The following is a 12,297-nucleotide window of genomic DNA, read 5'->3' as shown; positions in this document are numbered from 1 at the left end:
TTTGTAAATGTGGTAAATTATATCATTAAATTTTCTACTGTAAGACCATCCTTGAATTCCTGGAGTAAATTCTCCTTAACTCAGATTGTGGTTTTTGTAATTGTCACATTTGATCTGTTCATGTTTTATTTAGGATTTTTGCATTATAAACATAAAGTGAAAAAGGACTATAATTTTTCTTTCTCTTACTATCTTTGTTAAAGTTTATTATGCTCATCAAATGGGAAACTTTCCTTCTTTTTTTCAATTTTATTAAACAATTAGCATAAAATAGGAGTAATCTGTTCCTTGAAGGTTAAAAATCGTTATGAAGCTGGTCCTGGGTTCAATCCTCAGTAATTCCTCTAAAAATAAATAAACCTAATTACCTCCTCCCCTCAAAAATAAATAAATAAATAAATAAATAAATAAATAAATAAATAAATAACAAAAAGTAGGGGGGAGGGTATATCTCAAGTGGTAGAGTGCATGCTCAGCATGCACAAGGTCATGGGTTCCATCCCCAGTACCTCCTCTAAAAATAAATAAAACTAATTACCTCCTCCCCTCAAAATAAAAAATAAATGTATACAACAGAATAAAGACAGTCTCTTCAGCAAATGGTGTTAATCAATGTAAATCAATGAAGCATGTAAATCAATGAAGTTAGAACACTCTCGTATACCATACACAAAAATAAACTCAAAATGGATCAAAGACTTAAACATAAGACAAAATACAATAAACCTCCTAGAAGAAAATATAGGCAAAATATTATCTCACATACATCTCAGCAATGTTCTCCTAGGGCAGTCTATCCAAGCAATAGAAATAAAAGCAAAAGTAAACAAATGGGACTTAATTAAATTTACAAGCTTTTGCACAGCAAAGGAAACTATAAGCAAAACAAAACAACCACATACAGAATGGGAGGAAATATTTGCAAAAGATGAGACTGACAAGGGCTTGATTTCCAGAATATATAAACAGCTCATATGACTTAATAAGAAAAAAACAAACAACCCAATCCAAAAATGGGCAGAAGATCTAAACAAGCAATTCTCCAATGAAGACATATGAATGGCGAATAGGCACATGAGAAAATGCTCAATATTGCTAATTATCAGAGAAATGCAAATCAAAACTACAATGAGGTATCACCTCACACCAGTCAGAATGGCCATCATTGAAAAGTCTACAAATGATAAATGCTGGGGAGAGTGTGGAGTAAAGGGAACACTCCTACACTGTCAGTGAGAATGTAGTTTAGTGCAGCCATTATGGAAAATAGTGTGGAGATTCCTTAAAAGACTAAACATAGACTTACCATATGATCCAGCAATCCCACTCCTGGGTATATATCCAGAGGGAAACTTAATTCAAAAAGACACCTGCACCCCAATGTTTATAGCAGCACAACATAGAAACAATCTAAATGTCCATTGACAGATGAACTGGATAAAGAAGCTGTGTATATTTATTCAATGAACTGGATAAAGAAGCCGTGGTATATTTATTCAATGGAATACTACTCAGCCATAGAAATAATAAAATAATGCCATTTGCAGCAACATGAATGGCCCTGGAGAATGTCATTCTCAGTGAAGTAAGCAAGAAAGAGAAAGAAAAATATGATATCACTCATATGTGGAATCTTAAAAAAAAAAAAGACAAATGAACTTATATATAAAACAGAAACAGACTGGCAGATATAGAAAACAAACTTATGGTTACCAGGGGGAAGGGGATAGGAGGGCAAATTTGGGAATTCAAGACTTGCAGATACTGACTGGTATATATATATAATAGATGAACAAGTTTATACTATATAGCACAGTGAACTATATTCAATATCTTGTAACAGCTTATGGTGAAAAAGAATATGAAAATAAATATATGCATATTCATGAATGACTGAAGCAATGTGGTGTACACCAGAAATTGACACATTGTAAATTGACTATACTTCAATAATAAATAAATAAATAAATAAATAAATAAATAAAATACCAAAAAAAAAAATCATTATGAACCTTAAAGTTTTAAAAGTATTATCAGCCTGGTATGTCCCACTATGGAAAAATTTTAAACAAACAATTACATCTGTTTAATGGCTGCATGTTCATACAGGTCTTCTATTTCTCCTTAAAGCAATACATCACATACAGAACACATTAGGCTCCAGTACAACATGGAGTAGATCTGTGAGAGCTGACATGCTTATCCTGTTCCCAATCTCAGGGGAAAGTATTCAATCTTCTGCTTTGAGTATTATGTTAGCTGAGGTGAGCGGGGATGTTTTTGTACATGTTTTTCTATCTAGTTGAAAAAGATGACTTTAGTTTACTGAGAGTTTTTATCATGAACTACTCATCTGTTTTCTATACCATATTATCACAGTTTTGGTAAGTTGTGTTCCCATGATGTTTTTAAACACCCTAAATTAGTCACTGTAATTATTATTTTATATATGCAATAATTTTTCAATATTCCTACATATTGATGATCAATTTCTGTATTGCACCATTTCTTTATTTTTAATGGCAGTACTGGGAATTGAACCCAGGACCTCCTGCCTGCTAAGCACATGCTTTATCACCAAGCTATACCCACCCTCTACCATTTCTTTTTGTAGTCTACTCTTTCCTTCCAGGTTTAACAGACTTCTTCCTCCTGTACCCTCCGTAATTTCCTATTATAATTACCAAAGGTAAGTGGTAAATTCCCATACTTTTTTATCTGAATATGTTGTTATTTACTCCTCATCTTTAAATAATAGCTTAGCAGGGTATGGCATTCTGAGTTATAGTTATTTTCTTTAAGCCCTCTCAAAATATTATTCCCTTATCTTCAAATGTCTCTTGTTAAAGTTGAGAAGTATGCTTCTAGCCTAAATGTTGCTTCTTTGTGTATAATCTTTGACAGTTTCTGATGTTATTCTGTTCATCTGCAAACACCCTAAAACAATTTATTACATCTCTTTTAAAGCACTTGCTATACTTCATATTAGTCATTCTCCGCACTTTAGTATCCCATACTGTGTATTATTTAGTCATTTTACATAATTGCCTCAACTTCTCTATTACAGAATAAGCTACCTGACACTGTACAAAATGCTACATATCTTTTCCTGTAAAGAAGCACCATATTCTTTTATAGAATGGGGAGTGGCACATAAAACAAACAAATAAAAAAAAGATCAAAATGCCCTATTGAGCGTAGCAGCAGAGGCTTGCCTCAACGAGTGCCTAGATATCAATTTGTTGATAATTTGCTAATGTTTTAGTATAAGTAGCAAATAAGTAAATTATCTATGCATTGACTATTCTGCTCACAAGTTATTGTTTGGTTTTCAGTAGATGGTTGCTGTTCTTATTAAAAATTGTTTAAACATCAAAAATGTATTTGTTAAGCTCAGCAAAGTGTTCATCTGCCAATATAGTAATTTATCAGTGTATACATAGATCTGCTTCTGAGTGACTTTATTAGGAAGGGGAAGAGTCCAACTACTTCCTTTCCTATACAATCTAAACTGTTTTCATCATGGAGCCCAAACACATTGAACAGTTGCATTTTTTTTAACTTATTTTTTAATTTTTTTATTGGGGGGGTAATTAGATTTATTTATTTTAATGGAGGCACCAGGGATTGAACCCAGGACATCATGCATGCTAACTAAGTGCACACTCTACCACTGAGCTATACCCTCCCCCTGAACAATTTTGAAAGAAACAGAAAAACAACCACCTGAAATCTATTTACATGATAGACTGAGAAGCCTCCTGAGAGTAAACTTATTATCTTCAGCAAAGAGAAGACTAGGTTGCTTGATCTTAAAACAAAGTCTTGGTAGTTAGAGGAGACAAGTAATTTTGAATGTATCATAGTTCCTGAAACTAGGTATTATTCCTAGCTCAGACCACTGTGGATTCAAATCGAGGATCTAAGGAGACAGAGGGCTATAGATAAAAATGAAAATACTTTTTTATATTGAAACTATTGAAATAATACTTTGCAGACCATTTTGGAACCCTCTGACAGAGTATATCACACATAATCAACAATGAATGCTGCAGGGCTTTGGCATCTCCTTATTACCAGAATATTCATCAGCAGCTGTATCCAAAAAAAGCACCCACATGCACACAGAGATGCCTGACAAGAGGGGCAACATCCAGCAAAACTAGCAACCAGAGGGCATGAAAAAACCTACAGAAAGTAAATCCTTGGAGAATGGTTTAAAAATACTACTGTTTGTTTTTTTTATTTTTACATTTTTTTATTGAGTTATAGTTATTTTACAATGTTGTGTAAAAATACTACTACGTTTTTAATATATAATAGACTAACTACTAAATCTGACAGCTTGCTAGACTTGGTACTAAAATATCTACAATATCTCTTGAGCACTCTCAAAACATCTGGTTGGAATTTTACTGGATGAATACAGCACAAGAAGCAAGGCTAATTTAACAATATGGTCAAGGTATGAGAGAGACACAAAGCCTCAAACTGAGAATGTTGGGGGACTGCTATGTACAAAGATAAATTTGTAATTTATTCCTCAAATCTGCAATGCAGTTGATTTTTGTTACTCACACTCACTGTGAGTATGGTGTGTGAAAATTAAGATACTTTTGACTTTTAACAACCAAAAATTCCTACATTTTCCTATAGTCAAGACATTTTAACAGCTAGAAATAGAATGCTCACTGAAATCTTTCAGAGTGACAACCAAGATGAAAAATGTCATCCAAGGAACTAAAGTATTAGGACAACTATAAAGTTGCATCTAATTTCAAAATGATATATGTCATTTTACCGTAAAATAATACTTTGGACTTACCTTCCTCAGAGGTTCTCAACTGGTGTTAGGGCAACATCTTTTTTCAGCTTTTCTAGGTAAGACAAAAAAAAAAAAAAACCACAAAAACCTAAATGATTTACTAGTTGGGATCGCAAATTAAAACCCAAACTTCATCTCTCCTACTGTCTTTTTTACCAGAAGCAACACTAACCCTCTTTCCAATAGAGGATGGAGGATGTCACAGCAGCAGAGACTCTGACGGAGAGGAGGCTGAGGGGAAAAGACAAGAAAGGTGACTCCAAAATATGGAGAATTAACCCTGTATGATAGAGCTTTGCAGACCACTGGAACTCTTTTCATGGACTGGGCAACCCCTTTCAGATAGGGGTTGAGTACAGACTCAAAGTGAGAAAACTAAGAAAGGGAAAGGGCTCCAGGAGGTGCCCAACAATCTCAGAGTAGTTTCCTTTCTACAATTCCACAGCCAAAAATAACCCAATAGTGAAACGTAGCCATGCCAAGTACTTCAGGTATCAGTTAAATTTCCTCCTCTTCTTTATGAATTTGTATTATTTATAAGACATTTGACACATGTTTAAACACTTACATAGCTCCTCGGTTTCAGGAAATATGACTTGTTCATCAGAGGAGGGAAAAAGCATATAATGAGGGAGTTAACAAGGGCTGATATTTTTTTACAACATTCTTTAAAAACTGAAAAACCTCTTTAAACACCAGGAACAGCTTAAATAATTCACTCTAGGCCTGCGGGGCCCATGTGGACGTTTCCCTCTCGGTTCCCTTCCTGGCCACGTTCTCCCGGGGTTTCGTTGGAGACCACAGCCCTGACAGGAGGCCCGGGCGGCCACGTGTGGCCCCCCGGGCCTCCTCGCCGCCGTCCCCCGGCGGCGTTGATGGCCCGCGGCGCCCCGGGGAGGTCGGACCCCGGGGGGCGGCCTCACGCCCTTTGACCCTGGGCGCGCAGGATGCCGGGAGCAGGCGGAAGTGCGGCCCCGTGGCCTGTCGCGGCCTGTCGCGGCCTGGAGGGAGCGGTTCCCAGGCCGCCGGGCGGGCCTGGTGGAGGCAAACGATGCTCGAGGCGCTCTGGCGCCGGCCGCACCCTGGGGACTTGTCCGACCACAGGAGAGGATCCGGGAGGCCAGGAAGCCGCGGCCCTGGAGCCACCGACCCTCCTCTCCCGTGGCGGGCGGGAAAGGGCGCCCTACAGAAGAGCGGCCCGCGCGGAGGCCCTGGGGACGCCTGTCGGCCGGCTCCGCGCACCTCTGGCCTTCGTGGCCGCTGTTGTGCAGGAGGGAGGTGGACGCGAGCTGCGCACTCCGGCGGGCCCGGGAATTGTGAAGCCGGGCCTGCGGGCCGGGCCGGGAGGAAGGAGCGCCAAACGCTGCGCCTCAGCGCAGCCCGGACGGCGCCGGCTGCGGGCGCGGGGGACAGCACCTGCCTCCGCCCACCTGAACCTCAAGGCCGGCGCCCCTCCCTCGCCTTCCTCACGGAAGTCGCCGGGAGCCGAAACCCAAAACCCCGCGGCCCTTGGGTGCTCCTCTACCAGGGGGCGACGCGAGTACCCTTGACCGAGCCCTGCTCCCCAGGGCAGAGAGTTCGACGCTCCCAAGGAGGGAGTCTCATTGGAGGAATTCCTACTGCTTCGCTTCCAGAGTTGAAAGCCTGAGGGCCGTCGGTTCAGCAAAGAGGAGCAGTCGGGCGCGGGGAAGCAAGCAGCTGATGAAAATAATTGTCCTCGCACACACAGCCCTGCGCCCAGGGGCGCGGGCACGCACACACACATACACAGACACACGCACGCACGCACGCACACACACAACTTGCCTCATCTAGCTGCCCAACCTTAGTATTCTAGGCATGCGGTTTTCAACAACTTGCTTGACACAATAACAAAGACATTTAAATGCCAGGACGCAGACTTCACTTTTTAACCTGCTGAGAGGAGCTACTTTCAAAGCTTCCCCACTGCGAATAAACTGACAAAAAATATGGGGTGCACTTATAAATTAAACACCTTACCCTCAAAGCAACGTGTGTTAATCAGGTTTCTAAGGCAATAGCCATCTCTTTCTTTTCCTATTCACCCAAATAATGCCCCAAGAAGGAACCCCTTTACACAAGAGAGAGCTGGGGGAAAAATGAATTATAGCCATTGCTAGTAAAAATCATCTTAAATCAATAGAGCACCACTTGAACTTGAGTTCCCATTGTTTCACTGAATCATCAATGTTTTTAATTAAACAGCTACCCTTTCTGTTAAAACATTACATAAAAGGGCTAGGTTTCTACTTTTGTTGAGGCAGCTGGCGTTTGTTGGCTGTTGTGTTTGAGCAACAGACTGTTCAATAGAAGCGAGAAATAGCTCAACGCGCTCTTAATAGACCTGTTTCAACAATGTACCTTGAAAAGGAATACATTGTGTTATTGTGTTAGTTTGCTACAAACCTATTAAAAGAAAAATAGCATCCATCAGGTCTAACAAAACGCATTTGTATTGTATGTACTTATCTGCTTCAAATACACTTCTTGGCACACTGTCTAGAATTCAACTAGATCATCAAGAGCTGGATGGAAGAACACATACCAGTTAGGTAATGATACACGGGCTAAAAATAATAATAAAGGAAGGTGTAGGCAACGGTAATCGCTACTTTTGTTTATCATGAGAAATACAGGCAGCCCTACTTCAACAGAAAATACATTGCAAAAACATAGACTCTTATGACAAAAACAATTTTTAAAAATATTTCAAGCGCAGGAATATTGATTCAAATCCCCTATTTGGAACGAATCTGATAGACTTTCGATAGCAATTTGTTTCCGAGAAGGATTCAGGGCAACGGCGATGCATTTTTAAAGCAGAATTAAATAGCGCAAAGAGCCCGGCTCTTTAGGGAAATGCGTGAAACAAACAAATCGAAAGCAAGGGTTCCAGCCAAGAGGTTGGGGACCAATGCTGTCTGGCAGTAAGAAAGGACGTGCTTCTTGAAAGTGCTCTCTTTAAAATGATTTTTAACTTATTTTATTGTATTTTAAACACAAAACGAAACTTGAAGCAAAGAAACAGGCAGTCGACTTTGCCACTATGAAACAGAAACTGGTATGTTTCAGGGAGGGCTGCCACTTGGACCACAAATCTTAGGAAAACAGAGCGGCAAATGATGAAGCTAATTTAGCTCTGAGATCCGCTTAGCAGAAAGAAACCCAAAGTAGCATCTGTCAGAGGGAAACATCTTTTGCTCCCACGAAAGGCAATCGATTTAGTTTCTAACCTCAGTATGCCCAACATTCACTTTCAAGTGCAAAATGTTGGGGGCACAAGAGAATAGTATACTGGCTGCAAGTGAACTCAATCATCCAAAAAGGAGAATCTACATAGATTACAATAGCATGCTATGCAAGATGTCTATGTTTACAGTTTTGCCATATTGTGAAGTAGTTATATTAGACTTTTCTAGAAGGCGTTTGAAGTCAAGTGGCTGATATGACAGCTCCCTTCAGTTAAGACATTTTTTTCTCAAGAAGGGTGTACATATGTATGTGCTGGGAGGTGGTTGAGATGTGTTTGATTTATACTTCAAGACTTTTCACTAATAATGTTACCTTTCTAGACTAAATCAACTTTTGAATTATTCCCCTGAATTTAAAAAAATGGAAATGATATTATGAACCCCAAATTGCATATTATGAAATTAGTTTCTCATAAGATTGACAGAAGAGTTAACATTTTCAGGGTGAGATTTTTTGATGTATCAGATAATCTACCAAAGATGTAAGAAGTTCACAATAAATTGGTTTGGCTGTAATATGAAATGTTGTTATTAAGCTTTTATAAAAAGTCTTTGATTTTTCATTTGCTTTTAGAAATGTTTGCTTCTTGGAAGTTAAGCCACCTAGGAGAAAATATTCAATGATTTTAATTTGAAGGGGTTGTTCAAATAAACAAAGAATCACCAAAGATGTCATTTGAAAACCAGCAGAGAAAGAAATGTATTTCAGAGGAAGACTGTAATTTGATTCCTTGTTTTGTTCTTAATCTTCAAAATCTTTGATTCTCCACTCTTGCAAAGAATTTTTCAATAATATATGAAGGCTAAATATTTTTTATTTCTTTCTCTAAAGAAAAATTCCAAATGGTATGTACTATAATTTATCTCCCCTTGAAGAACAAGATGAAAAGGATCACATGTAGATTATTTTCTAAGTACCCCCCAAATTTTTTTCTCAAAAGAGCCTTCTAGCTATTAATTTTTATCAGTCGTATCTAGAAAATTTTTAACCAATTAAGTTTTTAAAAATCTTTACTGCCATTCATCCTACACAGCATCTAATTTGAAAAATTCTGTAATGTACATTTTCAAAGCATCTTCTTTCCAGTTTCTGGGTCTGCCTTAGGTAAGTAAATGAATATCATTTCAGATTTCCTTTTAGTTTCTTTTGCCTTTTAGCTCAGAAGTATGTGAAGTAAGAGAGGTTAATATTTTTGAAACATTTCTGCCACATGCAATTATTTCAATGCCGTTCTCTGGTGTTGTGTCTGAAAAACGGGTGGCCGAACCCACTGCCCGCAGCGCCAGACATTCAGCCGGATCCACCCCTGGGCACAGTCGTCAGAGGGAAAAGATCCAGCTTCCAAACTTGATTAAAAACAGCCAAACAGTTTCTGCCCCACTAAAAACCTTAAAGAGGCTTGAGAAGCCGAGTAAACTGCCTCGGAGAGGAGGTGGCTGAGGTCTAGATGCCTTTCATATGGGAACTGGGAGAAGCTCAAAAAAAGCATTAGATATTGGGCTGCAAAACCACAACTTGTCCACCCAAATCCAAAGTTGAAATCGACTTTACACATCTAGCTGCTGACAAAGAGTGATTCTACCTTGCAATTTTTCACCTTAATTTGAAGGGAAAAAGGAAACACGTGCACATACCAAAGACCTACTGAGATGCTAGGGAAATGTTAACTTGTTTCTGAGCTACATTTTTTTGTTTTGCTTCCTTTTGGCAAATAATTCAAAATATCCTCCCCCAAAGTTATATCCTGGGAGAGACAATTAAAAGAAAAATACTAAGATGGAAAACTGAACTAGAAATGAGGAGTGTGTAGGTTGGTGAATAAAATAGATGCCTGTCAGCATCTTCTTAAAGATACGTTGTCTGTGTTGTTTTCTACATGTGACATTTTTACGGTGAAAAAACTAAAAACATCCAAATAGGAATCCAAATATGAAGAGAAGTGGGAGGTTGCCTGATGTGTTTCAATAGTAAAATGAAAATTGTGTCTGAATGTGCCTATATGTTCCCCTTCAATTTGAAATTTTATTCCAGAAAGTGGTGCAATTTGTTACTTTTTTGTGTGGGCACAGGAGGAGGAAAATATGATACATTTGGGGATTTTTCAGTTGAGCTGTGTTTAGTTTTAATTTTCCTGTATTTTAAAATAAACACTTTGACCAAAGCATGTTTGATCTCTGCAAGAAGGAAATATACATTGTAAAGGAATGTGCGGTGGTTGAGCATGAAAATGGGGTTGTGACTCACAGCTGCAGGCAGAAAAAAAAGGCGTCGTGGTGTCAGCCAGAGGTGTTCAGTCTAATAATTCAAGCTGTAAACTGTATCCCTTAAAATTACCTACATAATAAATCATTGTGTGAAGAAAAAAAGTTTGGACTGAAAAGTGTAAGTGAAACAGAATCCTCAGGAGACTTCAATGCTGGGACCTATTGACAATGATGTGAAATATGGGTTTATTTTGTCCAAAACTTTAACAATCAGAATAATACTGGGAATTATTCTAGAATAGCTGTTTTTTTCCCCCTTGGGTTTCAACACTTTTCTACATAGTCTGTTACAGAAATGGGCTTGCACTTTTTTTCTTCTCCTGGTCACACAGCTGAAACTGTTTTATGGGATTCATAGTCAATCTACACAGCTTCAAGAGAAAACTCAATTCAAGAATAGCTTTATTTTCAGAAAAATAAACTAAGTTATCACATACATATCAAGAAAGGAGACAGAAACCTTCCTGGAAATTCCCTTAGGTTCCTGAATCAGTTTTCACTGTTGCTTACAGGTACCAAAGAAAATACATTTAAGTAAACTGGTCAATTTGCTTGCCTAGGAATTCACTAATAGATTGAAACAGACACTGGGGTTGTCAAAGCCAGTGTCAAATCTTGAAGACTTGAGAACCAGGAATGTTTGGGGAAGGAATGCACCCGTTTGGAGTAAAAAGGAGCTCAGTGCCTGGAGAAAAGATGCAATTGTCAAAAGGAAGTTTAAAGGCCAAGGACACACGAAGTCTTTGAAACAATAAGGGTGAGTAATTCAAGAAGCAGACTTACCAAAACCACACTGAAACAATTTATTTTATAGGATCTCCTATATTTCCAGAATTAGCAGAAGTGCCACGCTGTGAACGTGAGCTGTTCACACGGGTACTGCGAGAGGGAGAAAGTCAAGGTGACACGGGTCTCTTTCGCCTGGGCATTTCAAATGAAAATATAAGGAGGAGGGCGGAGACAGAAGGAGACAAAACGAAGCTCGAAAACACTGACTCCAAAGACTGCAATAAAGATTAACTGGAAAAAGGAAGTCTATAGCAATTAAAACTCCTACCCTGTCTCATTAGTATTCATGACCGAACGTCCAGCTTCTCTGTTTATCTTTCTCCCAGGATCAATATCGGAGCAGCGTGGGGCTGGGAGGAGCCCAAGCCGGGCCCTGCGTGCGCCTGACCTCTCGCGCCCTCCCTACAGGTCAGAGCATCTTCAGAACCGCCCGGCCAACGCCGCGCCCCTGCTCATTAAAGGCACCATTCATCTGCCAGCGGGGAGAGGGAGGGGGAACAGGCCGGGGCCGGGGCAGCGGGCAAACAGACCTAACCGACTCCAAAGGGTTTCGAGAAACCACACTCCACCACACCAACCACCGTGGGCCCAGTGGGCCAGAAGTAAAAAAGAACAAGAACAAGCCGCGTCTTCAGCAAGAGTCCCAGCGCGGCTCCTGGTCAGACCCTCTCTGGCTCGGCTGGGTCCAGACCCCAGATTTTGTCTGGGGGAAGCAACATAAGAGGACCCTCCGCGCCCATCCCTGAAAGAGAACCCCACGCCCACTCCAGCCCAATGCGGTCTGGAGCGACCCCAGGCCTCCACAGACCTTTGAGAAGTAACACACTGGCGGAGCCTTAACTACAACTATTATCTTTGACATTATTAACATTATTATTTCTACCCCCCACCTTCTCTAGGGGCGCTGCGCTCCATTCTTCTCCCCAGGACCACCGACTTGGCCTCAGGGACAGAAAAAACATGACTCCGGAGCTTATGAAAGGAAGAGGCTGAGGCAGGTGCTGGAGAGGTGATGTGTGTGCGTGTCGAGGGTATGGTCAGCTCTCCCTGGTTTAGCTGAGAGTTGAGGGGGCGCCCCCCTTTCAACGCACACGCCGGGGTCACAGGGCTCGCGGGCAGGCCGGACAGTCTGGCTCATCAAATTCC

The 12,297-nt window shown here is 40.1% G+C and overlaps 1 protein-coding gene across 3 annotated transcripts in view; it reads right to left on the bottom strand.

Moving 5' to 3' along the window:
* PCCA (propionyl-CoA carboxylase subunit alpha) overlaps positions 1 to 5,664 on the bottom strand; it is a 377,947-nt gene extending 372,283 nt beyond the window's left edge. The window contains exons 1-3 of one of the 3 annotated variants that reach the window (XM_072976495.1): positions 5,394 to 5,664; positions 4,998 to 5,056; positions 4,826 to 4,877 (exon numbers count right to left, since the gene is read on the bottom strand). The gene's annotated coding sequence lies outside the window, so the exon portion shown is untranslated. The remainder of the gene's footprint in view (positions 1 to 4,825; positions 4,878 to 4,997; positions 5,057 to 5,393) is intronic. The other 2 variants (XM_072976496.1, XM_072976497.1) reach the window with 2 other exon arrangements.
* Between the last annotated feature and the right edge of the window lie 6,633 nt (positions 5,665 to 12,297).

The sequence above is a fragment of the Vicugna pacos genome, chromosome 14 (assembly GCF_048564905.1).
Source record: "Vicugna pacos chromosome 14, VicPac4, whole genome shotgun sequence".
Classification (NCBI taxonomy): Eukaryota; Metazoa; Chordata; class Mammalia; order Artiodactyla; family Camelidae; genus Vicugna; species Vicugna pacos.
The sequence above is the reverse complement of the archived record's forward strand: the minus strand, read 5'-3'. Positions and strand labels throughout refer to the sequence as shown.